A 9898-nucleotide genomic window follows, 5' to 3' on the forward strand; every position below is an offset into this window, starting at 1 on the left:
TCCCTCATGGATACAGCTGGAGCCTCCCTCACACCAGAGCCAGACGATCTGCCCACCCTGCCCCCCCTGCCCCCCCTGGCCACCCTGGCCACCCTGCCCCTTCTCATCCTTCCAGTGGGTGGGGCCATGGGAGCACGAGGTGGGCAGAGAATCTGGCTGTCCAGCAGCAGCAAAGAGCCCCAAACTCCTAAATCTGAAATGACAAAAGAGAAAACAGAAAAAACAGGATTTGCAGATTGCTCTTCATATACAGTATAATTAGTGAACAGTTACAGAACACACTTACCTAATGGCACAAACAGACTTGGTGGTGGTGGTGGTGGTAGTAGTGGGCAAAGAGCAGAAGAGGCTGCAAAGAAATGGAAAAAAAAAACACATAAGAAAACGCATATGGGTACAAATCACACGAGGCCCTCCAAACACTTACCTAATGGCACAAACACGGTGGTGGTGGTGGTGGTGGCAAAGAGCAGAAGAGGCTGCAAAGAAATAGAAAAAAAAAACACATAAGAAAACGCATATGGGTACAAATCACACGAGGCCCTCCAAACACTTACCTAATGGCACAAACACAGTGGTGGTGGTGGTGGTGGCAAAGAGCAGAAGAGGCTGCAAAGAAATGGAAAAAATACACATAAGAAAACGCATATGGGTACAAATCACACGAGGCCCTCCAAACACTTACCTAATGGCACAAACACGGTGGTGGTGGTGGTGGCAAAAAAAGCAGAAGAGGCTGCAAAGAAATGGAAAAAAAAAACACATAAGAAAACGCATATGGGTACAAATCACACGAGGCCCTCCAAACACTTACCTAATGGCACAAACACGGTGGTGGTGGTGGTGGCAAAAAAAGCAGAAGAGGTTGCAAAGAAATGTAAAAAAAAAAATAAGAAAACGCATATGGGTACAAATCACACGAGGCCCTCCAAACACTTACCTAATGGCACAAACACGGTGGTGGTGGTGGTGGTGGTGGCAAAAAAAACAGAAGAGGCTGCAAAGAAATAGAAAAAAAAAACACATAAGAAAACGCATATGGGTACAAATCACACGAGGCCCTCCAAACACTTACCTAATGGCACAAACACGGTGGTGGTGGTGGTGGTGGTGGCAAAAAAAGCAGAAGAGGTTGCAAAGCAATGTAAAACAAAAAATAAGAAAACGCATATGGGTACAAATCACACGAGGCCCTCCAAACACTTACCTAATGGCACAAACACAGTGGTGGTGGTGGTGGTGGCAAAGAGCAGAAGAGGCTGCAAAGAAATGGAAAAAATACACATAAGAAAACGCATATGGGTACAAATCACACGAGGCCCTCCAAACACTTACCTAATGGCACAAACACGGTGGTGGTGGTGGTGGTGGCAAAAAAAGCAGAAGAGGCTGCAAAGAAATGGAAAAAAAAACCACATAAGAAAACGCATATGGGTACAAATCACACGAGGCCCTCCAAACACTTACCTAATGGCACAAACACGGTGGTGGTGGTGGTGGCAAAAAAAGCAGAAGAGGTTGCAAAGAAATGGAAAAAAAAACACATAAGAAAACGCATATGGGTACAAATCACACGAGGCCCTCCAAACACTTACCTAATGGCACAAACACGGTGGTGGTGGTGGTGGTGGCAAAAAAAGCAGAAGAGGCTGCAAAGAAATGGAAAAAAAAAAACACATAAGAAAACGCATATGGGTACAAATCACACAAGGCCCTCCAAACACTTACCTAATGGCACAAACAGACTTGGTGGAGGGGGGGTGGTGTAATCCTTTATAGGCAAAAGGAGGCTGCAAACATTAAACATACATGAGAAATCGCATGACCTACATACGTGCACATAATAAATTACAGTTATCAGGAAAGCAAAAATGGTGTCTTTGGAAGCTGGGAAGGTAAGGGGGCAGGTTTAGATGCCAAATCTAGACTGCACACCTTTAACAAACATGAGAAAACACATGTCCAAACCACATGCACATGGGGCCAACTGCCAATGATTAAAAGACACTTGAGGGGTTCCCAAGCTATTGTGGGTTGGAGGGGATTCACCATAGACAACTTAAGCACACCCAAGATAAGTACAAATTCTCTCCTTCCTTTTTTTTGGGAGAGAGAGATACAATTGTCTTACCTCCAGATAATGTAGGTTGTGGGTCACAGGGTCTTGCTAGCACATAAGAAACATCGATCTATAACATCCAGCAGCCATATTGGCCATGTGCTCCTTTTATAGCTGGCTCACAGGTGTGATAATTAGCGGCCGTTTCTATATATATCTGCGCATTCGCGAATTTGCGCGTTCAAAATGGAGGACGATATCCCAGACGCATTAGATGGTGCAATGCTGGCATTTATCGGTGCCTTGTTTGAGGAGGCCCTGGCACAGGAGGCAGCAGAAGGTGGGGAAGCTGCAGCAGAAGGTGGGGAAGCTGCAGCAGCAGCAGCAGCACCTCCAGCAGCAGCACCTCCAGTCCGTGTGCCCTTACCTCGCCAGCCACGCATTTTTGCTCCAAGGATCTATTTGGACAAGCTGCGGGATTCTGATGTCAGGAGGAAGTTCCGGCTCGAGCGAGGAACTATTCTACACCTCTACCAGCTCATAGCAGACAAAATTGACCCGGACACACAGCGCGGCCATGCGGTGCCCGGCATGGCCAGATTGCTGGCCACTTTGTATATTTTAGGGCGTGGCAGCTTCCAAGCCACTTCGGGAAGTATCATGGGCATTAGCCAGCCCACAGTTTCAAGGGTGTTCATGTTGGTCATTAATGCCATAGTGGATATAGTGCCCAATTTTATCCACTGGCCACAGAATGAAAATGAGTGGAATGAAGTCAAGTTGGGTTTCTACCTGCGGGCACACATGCCGCAAATCCTAGGGGCAATCGATGGCACCCACATAGCCATTAGGCCACCAAGGAGCCACGAAAGTGAGTACCGGAACCGCAAGCAGTACCACTCTGTGAACGTCCAATTAGTGTGTGACGCCAAACAGCGCATCATGAGTGTCAACACTGGTCACCCAGGGTCGTGCCATGATTCCAGTATGTTAAGAACCAGTACTCTGTACGAGGTGTTTGAAAGTGGACAAATGCCCGAAGGGTGGCTTATTGGTAAAGTATTTTGTCTTAACAACATAAACTGTAAGATTACATAGACATAGGAATAAGCTACATCGGTGTACACCCTGATTTAAGCAAAGCCTACCTAAAATGGATGTGTTAGGAGTTGTCAGGCTGTTCACACACAACCAGATCAGCAGCTTAGCAGCTCACAAAAGAAAGATTTGCAAAGTTGTCTTTGAGTCCAATGAAGGTGGTTAACCAATGTGTAAATGGTGTCCTCTAGCCACCCAAAGAAAACCTACAAATGATTCCAATGGTATTGCCATATCCCCAAAGTACTTTGCATAAGTGAGTCAATATTGGTTTCCTCACTTTAGTTGCAGATATATTCCAGAAGTAAGACCTAGGCTAATGTAATAGGAACAAAATAGGGGCCAAGTTGTAACTTGCAAGAGAAACCCACCACTTTGTGTGTCCTTTTTCCCATTTGTATTAGTGATTTAGGCAGTTAGACAGAGTTGAGATGTTTCATATGATTTTTTGCAAACAGACGAGCAGGTTGTTTAGTAAAATGCCTAATTGTCTCCCATTTTGAGGAGTCATCTAAAGTCACATGATAGGAAGAACTAATGTATATTTTTCTTATTTTTCAGGGGATGCTGGTTACCCGCAGCTGACGTGGCTGATGGCTCCAATCAGGTACCCCCAGGGCCCAGCAGAGAGGAATTACAACAGGGCCTTGCGGAGAAGCCGGAGTATCATTGAGTTGACCATAGGTCTTCTCAAATCCCGGTTTCTCTGCTTGGCCCGGCCTGGGGGTGAACTCCTGTACTCTCCTACAAAGGCTTCCAAGATCATCCTGGCGTGCTGCGTGTTGCACAACATGTGCGTTGCCCGGGATGAATCTTGGGAGCTGACGGAGGAGAGGGAGCCAGAGGTCCGTCAGCCGGCGGCCCCCAGGCGGCGGAGCACCGCTGCCGGTATGGCCACCCGGAATACCCTGGTTGCTAGCCACTTTACATGTAAGTACTGTAACCGGTCAAGATAGGGCATGTGTATTAATTAGCTAGTTAGCAGAGGTGCCACTCACAGGGAGACAGAGGGTCATTATCATCTGCCAATGACACTTGCCATTGTAGATAAAGTGTAGTCAACATTGGTAAAATTGTGTTACTTGAGCAAAAACATGCACCTCTAACCATAAACATGTTGGTATTGTGAATAGTGTAAAGGGCTGAGAAGAGCTGGCAGGTGTTTATTTGTGTCTATGCCACCTGTGTAGTTATTGATAACATGAACGGCTGCTTGGTATCTTATGGTGTTGTAATTTTCCAGAACATCAACATCTTGGAATCATGGCACGTACCATGGGAAGCCTGTGGTGATGGGCTGTCTGGCGTCACAGGTGTGTATTCAAATGTTTACATTAATGATTTCTGGTTTGTGTAAGTTGGCATAAAATGTGTTATTTCACTCGTGATGTCGAAATTAAATGAAGTTCAGAATGAAGCAAACAGGCATTAAGATGTGATTTTCATAATGAAATGTCTTATCCTTTGTTTTATTTTTCCAGGAGTGGTACTGCTTGCGGGTGTAGGTGGTAGAAACCCACCTTGATGGACTCCACTCATCTTCTTTTGTGGTCAGTGGATATTTGGTAAGGCACATGGCCAATGACCAACATGAACACCCTGGAACTTCGAAAGTGGCTTGGAAGCTGACCAGCAACCTTGCCATGCCTGTCCCCTATGAGCTGGTAGAGGTGCAGAATGGATTCTGAACTCTGCCGGAAGTTGTGGAAGACATCAGAATCCCGTAGCCATGGAGCAAAGATCGTGGTCTGGCGCTGTAAAGGCACACGGACTGGAGAGTGACAATATTATTTTGCTGCATCCCTCCTTCTGCTGTCATTCTCAAATAAATAAAGACATTAGAATTGAACATGTGTTTTTTTGTTTTGTGTGGGTGCCTACAGACAAAAGGGCCATCCACACTGTAAGATTTAGAGAAGACTTTATCCTTCAGATTGACATTTTCTATGTAGTGCAAGGGCCTGCCTGATTGCATCCAAATTGAAAGTGTTGAGGTTTGAGCTTATATTATATGGTTTGGTTAAGTCTACAGGAAAAAGTCTAGACAAATTGTTAGTGTATGGCCCATTAAGCTGCCAAGGCCGGAGTTTTGCACTTTGCATGCTGCTTGTACTGGTGATGTGAGGGGTTGTAATGTAGAGTAGGGATGTGACAGTGTTGTGTTGAGGTGTGAGGCAAATGTAGTGTTGGACTATGAGGGTCTGTGTTGTTGAAATATGGAGAGAGTCCAATATCAGACACCTATGTTTATTGGTCAAGAAATTGTAAGAACCATGGTAAATATGTAAAGAATTGCATCTCGATAAAACTAGGACCACACTCATAAAATCAAAATTGTGTTGTTTCCATTGATGTGCTTGAAATTTGGGTAGGACACCCCCCCCCCCAAATTCAAGATAGTTAAAAAAAACTGTTAAAAAAAATGAGAGTGAAAAGAGATCCCAAGTGTAGTGATGTGATTTGAACCCATGACGTTGTTAACTGCAGTGAAGTTGCAAAGCACTTAGCTATTGTGCAGAATAAAGCTGTATGGTGGAAAAAAAGGAGTGTGTTAAGGCTAAAAAGCACATATAGCTAAAGAACTAAACATTGTATGGAATGTGGGAAGAAGACCATGGTAAAATTGTGAGGTTTCATCTTGCCCTGAAGTAGGGTAGGGGTTTGGTCACTTGCCTTTGGTACTTTCAATCATAAGATCGATTTGACACACAGACAAGATCAAAAAAACACTTAAAATGGTGTAAGCTTGCAAGCGCTTCTGAGTGTAACATTATTTAGCAATATATATGATGTAATCCGTTACATTTTAGCAATATAAACAAAAAAAGAAAATAAAAAAAGTAGGTGGAGATGGTAAGCCTCGAACCTACAGCAGAGGGAGATGAATTACAGACGTGTGATGTGTGCACTAATCCACTAGCCCACATCGCTATGTGAAACTGCTATAAGCACGAAGACATAAGTTTGCGAATTGGCGAAGCCGCGATCGTAAGTGAATCCCGCTGACGGCGGAATTCATTATTGCTGTTTCACTAGCCAATTCGCCGCAGCGCCAGTTAATTGATTTGAACGCGGCGAAACTGAAACACGTCATAGATGTTTGAAGCTGCAGTTTCTTTAAATCCGGCCCATAGTGTCTGTGTGTTAGTGTTACTGGCAGTCAAAGGGTCAAAATCTGATGCTGTCTGGGATTGACGCTAACTGACACTGATGCTGCGCTAACTGGCATCACCTGTGACACTAATACAGTGATCAGAAAAAAAATCTGTACACTTTACTAATGACACTGTGACATGGATTGAAAGGGTTAACTGGGGGTGATAAAGAAGTTAAACCTTTATTAGGGAATATATGGCAGGTACCCTAAACCTATCCGAGACTGACACTAACTACCACTAACTTCGGCTGACGCTAACTGGCGTCACCAGTGACACCAATACAGTGATCAGTAAATTATCTGTACACTGTATATAGTGACACTGTGACATGGAGTGAAAGGGTGGGAGCGTGATCAGGGGGTGAAAAATGTGCCTATGTGTACTGGTGTCAGTGTAGTGCTTGTGTACTCACTGTGATGCTGTCTCCTCACTCGCTGGAACCGAAAAAGACTCCAGGAGGGGAGATTGTATCATTCCCTGTGCCTGTGTTTACGATACACAGGCACAGGAGGTTCTTCCATTGGTCAGTACCGATCAGAAGGTCCAAGCCATAAATCATTGGCCTGGACTTGATGACTGATCGGTTCTGAACCAAATCAGATTGCTGCAGGGATGGCGGGCATGGACGTGTGCGTGTCCCCTATCCATGGGCGCAAGTCACGTACCTGATTTTTCATGGCCGGAAAACCCTGTTGCACTAAATGTACGTGGGGGGGTCCGGAACTGGTTAAAAACACATCTTGCTTACTTCCCTTCAACATCAGAAGATGTACAGCAGTGCCATCAGCACAGAACTGGTGGAACCCAGGTACATCCATCTTCTGTTCGAAGAAGTCTGGCCAGAAGTGGTCTTCATGGAATAATTGCAACCAAAAACCCAAAAACTCAACTATGCACAAAAACATAGGAACTGGAGTGCAGAAAATGTCAGCCAGTGTTCTGGAACGATGATTTAAAATTTGAAACTTTTGACTGTAGCAGGAGGCAGCTTGTTCACCAAAGGGCTGGAGAGCAGTATAAAATGGGTGTTTGCATGCAACAATGAAGCATGGTGGAGGTGGACGTTCCTTGCAAGTTTGGGGATGCATTACTGCAAATAGAGTTTTTAGCCCCTACAGAGCCCTGATCTCAATATCATCGAGTCTGTCTGGGAATCAGATTACATAAAGAGACAGAAGGATTTGAGGCAGCCTACATCCACAGAAGATCTGTGGTTAGTTCTCCAGGATGTTTGGAACAACCTACCTACTGAGTTCCTTCAAAAACTTTATGCAAGGGTTCCTAGAAGAATTTATGCTGTTTTGAAGGCAAAGGGTGATCATACCAAATATTGATTTGGTTTGGATCTCACTTTTGTTCATGTACTTTCCATTTTGTTAATTGATCAAATTAAAGTCATAACACTTCTATTTCTGAAAGCATTCTTAATTTACAACATTTTTCACACCTGCCTTAAACGTTTGCACAGTAGTGTATACTCGAGAGCCAGTGGGAACTGTGTAATAAAAAGGAATTCAAAACTGATGCAGAGATAAAAGGCATAATATGTAATACTTTTAGGCACCATGTGTAAAACAGCAGTATAAGGGCTTTGTGCGGCGATGTGCAAATTGGTCAAGGTTTGGTTACTGGCAAGAAGTTCACAAACCACAAACATAGCGCTGGACCCCACTGATGTCTATGGGAGCCGCATCTTCTAATTTTGTCTCCCTTTTTCAAGGCTAACTTGTAAGCTCTTTTATTTTGTCAAGGGCACAAGTAGCTGTGGGGGATGTACAGTATACCAATGCTAATGTTTTTTAATAATAGTGTTCAGCATTGAGTGAGCCTTTTATTGCAGCTTTAAGGGCAGCATTAAAAATACATGAATCATTTAAAAAATATACCCTAGGGATGCCTTCAACCTGCACATGAAGTTAGAGAGTAGTAAAATGTAGTTTGTTAAAAGTGACATTTTTTATTTACAAACAGTGATCAGGGAATTGTCATTTAACAGAGGTAGCACTGCTACTAAATTACAGCTTACTAGCTGGCTTTTGTTTGTAAATAAGGCACAGGATCTGTCTTTAAGTTGCAGGATCACTAATGCTACTAATTGACACATCACCGACTGGCTTCTTTAGGGGGACAACACACTTTTTGTTTTTTATTAAATAGACAGTACATTTTTCCAACAAAGTGTGTACTATCTATTTAAGAAAATCAAAATAAGGCACGGGGCCACCAAACAATTCATAAAAGACCCTTATCCAGGCATATACCCTGAGTGGTCAGGAAAGTAGGAGGAGGGGGGGGGGGGGTGTTCAGCAAGTGCGTGTCCCCCTCGAACTTAAGCCATACGTGTTCAACTTTGGGAGAGTACCTTGCAAGGGGGTGACCAACCAAGCCTGCCCTCACAAAGAACTTTTTCCCTAATGTTGAGGGGACAATGACCTCATCCCCACATCCTGTCCCTAAAAAGGGATGTGGGGGTTAGCAGGGGAAATCATTTTGCTGCGGCCTAAAGCGCCGTACATACGATCAGATTATCAAACGATCTGTCGTCCGTTTTTGTGGCATGCTAGTCTGATGTGGAAAGTGAAGAGGTTATTTTCATACGAATTTTCCCATACGACAGAATTCTACTTCAGAAGTGATGTCATGTGTTGGATTGCTTTGTATGTGTTCTTTCGTCTCTGAGCATGCCTAGTCTTGCTCTTAAGATTTTTTTCCGTCGAAATCTGTTCTAATGAGACGAAAATCAGACGTTGTATTACGGACAACAAAAAATTATATAGCCTGCACATCAGGATTTTGTCAGCCGAAAAATCGGTGTTGGCTGTCGAAAGCACCATACTAACAATCCGAAAATCGGCAGATTGATCGACGAATTTTCCCTACAGATTTTCTTATGGTGTGTACGGGCCTTAACTGACACACAACTACTTTAGACAGATTTCACCTACTTTATCTCTATTCTTAGCATTAACACTATACAAATTGGTACAATTTAGCCTCAGTTAATCACAATGACTCACTGCCTGACAATGTTAACTTGTTGTTACATTCCCACTGCAAAATGACAGATCCTCGGCTGGCTGCTGTATGTAAATATACTAGCTTGTGATCCTGGGTGACATCATATTGAAAAAAGTGTACTGCCCCTGTAAGAAAACAAAACAAAGCAAGGAAATGAAAGACAGCGAGTGTGCGGCACCCCCCCACACTTCACCATTGAGAGGGTACTCTGCAAGGGGGGCAGTAAAGCCTCTCCCCCTTGCAGGGCACCATGTCCTCAATGCTGAGGACACAAGGACTTCCTCCACATGTTTACATACATCAGGGCAGGTTAACTAGCCAAACATGACGAGTTTGTTCACCCATTTGCCAAACTGCAAATAGGCCAGGCTTGGGTTGAATTCACACTCAACCCAAATCCAAAGGTTATCCATATCTTTGTGAAAAGGGAAGGTTAGGAAATGGCATGTAATCAATGCATGATGCATTGTGTATTGAAGAATGTTATACAGAGACATTTCTTGCTTGATGTAATATAAAAAGATAGGAGACACTAGGTGTAATATATAGGTATGTGGTGTTGCAT

Source organism: Pelophylax lessonae (genome assembly GCF_965119305.1).
Source record: "Pelophylax lessonae genome assembly, chromosome: 5".
NCBI lineage: Eukaryota > Metazoa > Chordata > Amphibia > Anura > Ranidae > Pelophylax > Pelophylax lessonae.